Consider the following 5,911-nt stretch of genomic DNA (forward strand, 5'->3'; position numbering starts at 1 on the left):
CTATCTTCACTTGTTGTGGAAAAAGTCAAGTTGTGTTATGACATTAATGTCCATTATTGTTAATGTATTTGATATCTGTTAGATTGGAGTTAACCCAATTTTGACAAAAAAAAGAAATATAGATGTCGTGATTTGTCTTAATCTAGCCAGAAACATGGTATTGTAAAATAAATAGCAAAGTTGTAACTTGGAAATGGAACTAGTAATTCATTCCATAAGCTATAATAAACCTTGAAGTAATTTACTCATATGCAGTTATCAACAAAAGCCTCAAAACGAGGGTATGAGTTTGATGTAGCTGTAACAAATCAAATGTACCTAATAGAACCAATACAAACCATGAACATGAAAGTATCAAGTTGTATGCTGTTTTTACTAGGCATAAGCTACAAAAAAACCATAATATAAGAATTCATGGAGCTCTCATTACAGGAAGTACTTCATCCAAAAACAAATTCAGACTAAATATCCTATTTGTTGGGTGTGGAGTTGCTGCTGCCACTAGAAACTCCGTTGTTGTTGCCACTTGAAGATGCTCCTGTTGGTGGACGGAACCCAGGTACTGGCCATGTGCCTGGTGTTTGAATTGTGGATGGTGGAGTTGGCATGAATCGCATAAATCGTGTAGTGGTCCCTCGACTTACACCATGCATTGTTTGTCTGGTAACTCTTGGAGGCGGTTGGTTAGTTGGTGATGTAGGCCTAACAACAGAAGGTTGTGGTGTGGTAGGCGTTATGGGAGTAGGTTGTGGTGGGACAGGTCTGAGGGGATAAGGTTGTGACAGTGGTGGCCTCTTAATATTTCTCCTCCTAATTGGTCTCTTGGACATGGTTGGCTTTATGATAGGTCTAGGTGGCACATATGCAGTAAAGGAGTTAGAAGGCGGAGGTCTTACTGCCATAGGTTCTTCAGAAGGATTCACACAGTTCAGACCATCAACATTCACCTATAAATGTTGATAATTGCATTAGCTCAAATTTTTAATGCACGATAAAATTATCTTCATGCCAATAAGTAGAAGAAGATAGTGGATATAAATAACTTACACTGGGTGAATCTGAAGCTGATGCTTCAGCATCTGCTGCCTCCAAAGTCTCTTCCCAATACATCTCTTGCTCTCTGGCAGCATCCTCATCAAGATTATCAACACCCATACCTTCAATTGTTGCTGCTGCACCCTGATGCTGATTACCACTGCCTGATGCAGCTCCTCCACTAGCCATAGCTTCTTTCTTCTTGTCACATCCTCTGCTGTTATGACCAGTCTGAGAAAATAGTAGCAATAATTACAATTTTAATTTCTTTACAATACAACCAATATGCAAAAGTAAACAAATGATAAAATATATTTTAGTTAGCCAATAGATAAAAATTTAAAATATTAACGTGATAATTAGTTTCTTAAAATATTATTATTCATGTAAATCTTATTAATTATGTAGGTATGTCTATTACCACTAAATGAACAAATCCTGGTTCATGGAAAACTTAATTGTCTATTTTCACTAAAATTGACTCACGAAAAAATTTGGACAATGTTTATGACTTTTCTAATTATTAAATTATAAAATATGATTCACTCAATAATTAAATGACTATTGTTTCTATAAAGTTATTACACAATAAAAAAGATATGATTTAAATTTATTAGAATAATTCAGAATTAGTACAATTTTAGTTATAAATTATTTGAAATTTTAGATAAACTGCATTCATCAGCCCAATACATCCCTTAATCCTTTCCATTATTTATTACATGAAAAATGGGGTTTCAATTATTGATTTATAAAATAATGATTTGAGATATACATGTTATGATGTTTGGTGAAGAATATGTAATAGGCTATGCTTACTGCCAACCCGTGTAAAATACTGAATGTTTTCAGAAAAATGTCTCCTGAAAATTATAATTATCTTATGGTGGTGGTGGTATTATTTTCAATTGTGTAAAATATGAAGAATTTACCAAATTACATTTTGTTAGGTAGGTATCTCTTCATTGAGTGACAACAACATATAGATAACTTGGTGTTCAACAAGGACATTCAACTAGCGCATAACCAAATTTTAATCACAATCATCATCATGAAGTTCAGAAAACTGCATATTTGTGAATTAAAATGCCTAATGAAAATAAAACTTAAGCCCTATTCTGATCAGATATAAGGTTTAAATAAAAAACTTCATTCAAGCGATATATCGAACATGTGGTGTGCAGCAAATTCAGACAGCGTGTTTAGTTCTATGTTGGCATCAAACAACCCACAAAATTCAACCACAGCAAACACATTCACTCCAAAACACAGAAATCATGTAACTTAACCTACCCAGATAACTAAAACAGAATGAAAAAGCAATAAAAATAAAGAGAAGAAAGACAGGGAAGTAGGAAAATGGAATTGAACATGCGCTGATTAAAAGGAAGGACGAAGAAATTGGGCCAGGCGGAGGAGCGGCGGTCGCATCGGCACAAAAGTTTGCCGCCCTTGGTTCCTGGCCGGACTGGAAGATGCGAAGCAGAGGCTGTTCGCGCTGAGACACAGTGACTACGCGTAAAGGATGGAAGAAATAGGGAAATGGAGAAGAAAATGGAAGAAGGATTGGGCGATGCTAGTCGCCGGCGGTGTTTTGGGCGGACGGAGGCGGTTGGGCGGATTGGTTGGTGGCGTCGGGTTCAGTACGTGGTTCACGTCTCTCTCTCTGCTAGGGCATGCATAAGGGTGATGAGGAAGAAGATGGAATGGCGCGAAGTGACTCTAACGTTTCTCTCTCTCTCTCTCTTCTATATCCACCTGGAAGGTTATTAAAAAAATTCAAATTAAAAATCAAAAGCCAGGTAAGCAGTTAACGTGCCATGTTGGCTTTTAACTTAACGGAGCTAACGTTTTTATTGACGTTCGGGTACTATCGACAGACGGATCCAGTCTTTCATGGGTAAAAAGTCACTTTTCTTCTTCCATGGGTACTTTTGTCAGCGTTCGTAAAGTTCATGGGTACAAATGGTAGTTTTTCCATCATAAAAACCAAAAATATTTTATGTTTCTTGTTTGAGTCTAGTGTCTCATTTTAAGTTTGGTGTCAATTGCATGTTTCTATTCTTCTTGCATTTTTTTTTTGAATTCATTCATGTGTCTTAATTGATCTTCGAGTTGTCCTTGATGATTTCCTTGTTCTGATCTTTAAATTCTCTTGTCTTGAGTGTTTTGTTGTTTCTCATATGCATTCTCATTTTGTTAGTGTCAATAGTATACAAACTTCTAAGTTTGGTGTCTTGCATGCATTGTTTATTTGATCTTAGTTTCATTTTGATTATTCCTCATTATAAAAAATCCAAAAAATTTTTAATTTGTGTCTTTTCAAGTCAATAATACAGAGAATTGAAGATTCAGAACATACAGCAGAGGAATTACACAGAAAAAGCTGGGCGTTCAAAACGCCCAGTGAGGAAGGAAAACTGGCGTTTAAACGCCAGCCAGGGTGCCTGGCTGGGCGTTTAACGCCCAAAAGGGTAGCATTTTAGGTGTTAAACGCCAGAATGGATACCATTCTGGGCGTTTAACGCCAGGATGGCACAAGAGGGAAGATTTTGTTTTTAATTCAAATTTTTTTCAAGTTTTCAAAATTTTTCAAAATCAAATCTTTTTCAAATCATATCTTTTCAATCATATATTTTCAAAATCAATTTCTTTCCATTTTCAAAAATACTTGCTAACAATTAATGATTTGATTCAACATTTCAAGTATGTTGCCTTTTCTGTTGAGAAAGGTTTAATGTCTGAATCATATCTTTTGAATTTCTTGTTAGACAAGTCATTAATTTTCAAAATCAAATCTTTTTAAATTGTTTTTCAACCATCTCTTTTCAATCATATCTTTTTAAAACCATAACTTTTAAATCACATCTTTTTTAAAATAGTTTTCAATCATATCTTTTTAATTTCTAATTTCAAAATCTTTTTCAAAAATCACTTGATTTCTTTTCCACTCTTAGTTTTCGAAAATCAATTAGTATTTTTCAAAATGTTTTTAAATTCTTTTTAATTTATTTTCAAAAACTTCTTCCCCTCTTCTCACATCCTTCTATTTATGGACTAACACTCCTCCTCAATGCACAATTCGAACTCCATCTTTCTTGATAAGTTCAAATTCTTCTACCTCTTCCTTCTATTTTTCTTTTCCTCTGACACCTCAAGGAATCTCTATACTGTGACATAGAGGATTCCATATTTTCTTATTCTCTTCTCTTTCATATGAGCAGGAGCAAAGATAAAAGCATTCTTGTTGAGGCTGACCCTGAACCTGAAAGGACCTTGAAGCGAAAGCTAAGAGAAGCTAAGGCGCAACTCTCTGTAGAGGACCTAACAGAAATCTTCAAAGAAGAAGAACCAATGGCAGCCGAAAATAACAACAATGCCAACAATGCAAGGAAGGTGCTGGGTGACTTTACTGTACCTACTCCCGACTTCTATGGGAGAATCATCTCTATCCCTGCCATTGGAGCAAACAACTTTGAGCTTAAGCCTCAATTAGTTTCTCTAATGCAATAGAATTGCAAGTTCCATGGACTTCCATTGGAAGATCCTCATCAGTTTTTAGCTGAATTCTTGTAAATCTGTGACACTGTCAAGACTAATGGGGTTGACCCTGAAGTCTACAGACTTATGCTATTCCCTTTTGCTGTAAGAGACAGAGCTAGGATATGGTTAGACTCACAACCTAAAGAAATCCTGAACTCTTGGGAAAAGCTAGTCAATACCTTCTTGGCAAAGTTCTTTCCACCTTAAAAATTGAGTAAGCTTAGAGTGGAAGTCCAAACCTTCAGACAGAAGGAAGGTGAATCCCTCTATGAAGCTTGGGAAAGATACAAACAATTGATCAGAAAGTGTCCTTCTGACATGCTTTCTGAATGGAGCATCATAGGTATCTTCTATGATGGTCTGTCTAAACTGTCCAAGATGTCATTGGACAGCTCTGCTGGAGGATCTCTTCATCTGAAGAAGACGCCTGCAGAAGCTCAAGAACTCATTGAAATGGTTGCAAATAACCAATTCATGTACACTTCTGAAAGGAGTCCTGTGAACAATGGGACGAATCAGAAGAAAGGAGTTCTTGAGATTGATACTCTGAATGCCATATTGGCTCAGAATAAAATATTGACTCAGCAAGTCAATATGATCTCTCAAAGTCTGTCTAGAATGCAAGCTGCACCAGGCAGTACTAAGGACGCTTCATCTGAAGAAGAAGCTTATGATCCTGAGAACCCTTCAATGGAAGAGGTGAATTACATGGGAGAACCCTATGGGAACGCCTATAATCCTTCATGGAGAAATCATCCAAATCTCTCATGGAAGGATCAACAGAGACCTCAACAAGGTTTCAACAACAATAATGGTGGAAGAAACAAGTTTAGCAATGGCAAGCCTTTTCCATCATCTTCTCAGCAACAGACAGAGAATTCTAAGCAGAGCCACTCTAACTTAGCAACCATGGTCTCTGATCTAATCAAAACCACTCAAAGTTTCATGACTGAAACAAGGTCCTCCATTAGGAATTTGGAGACACAAGTGGGACAGCTGAGCAAAAAAATTACTGAACTCCCTCCTAGTACTCTTCCAAGCAATACAGAAGAGAATCCAAAAGGAGAATGCAAGGCCATTAACATGACCCACATGGCCGAACTTGGAGAGGAGGAAGAGGCAGTGATCGCCACTGAGAAAGGCCTCAATGGACGTCACTTGGCCTCCAATGAGTTCCCTAATGAGGAACCTTGGGAATCTGAGGCTCATAATGAGACCATATAGATTCCATTGGATTTACTTCTGCCATTCATGAGCTCTGATGAGTATTCTTCCTCTGAAGAGGATGAGTATGTCACTGAAGAGTAAGTTGCTAAGTACCTTAGAGCAATCA

At 36.8% G+C, this 5,911-nt stretch overlaps 1 non-coding gene across 1 annotated transcript; it reads right to left on the reverse strand.

Annotated features, from left to right (window-relative positions):
* Positions 1–4,794: 4,794 nt before the first annotated feature.
* On the reverse strand, positions 4,795–4,902 carry LOC130964088 (small nucleolar RNA R71). Its single transcript, XR_009080197.1, has one exon. It is a non-coding gene; the product is annotated as a small nucleolar RNA R71 (small nucleolar RNA).
* Positions 4,903–5,911: the final 1,009 nt, after the last annotated feature.

This window comes from Arachis stenosperma, chromosome 2, assembly GCF_014773155.1.
Source record: "Arachis stenosperma cultivar V10309 chromosome 2, arast.V10309.gnm1.PFL2, whole genome shotgun sequence".
Taxonomy (NCBI): domain Eukaryota; kingdom Viridiplantae; phylum Streptophyta; class Magnoliopsida; order Fabales; family Fabaceae; genus Arachis; species Arachis stenosperma.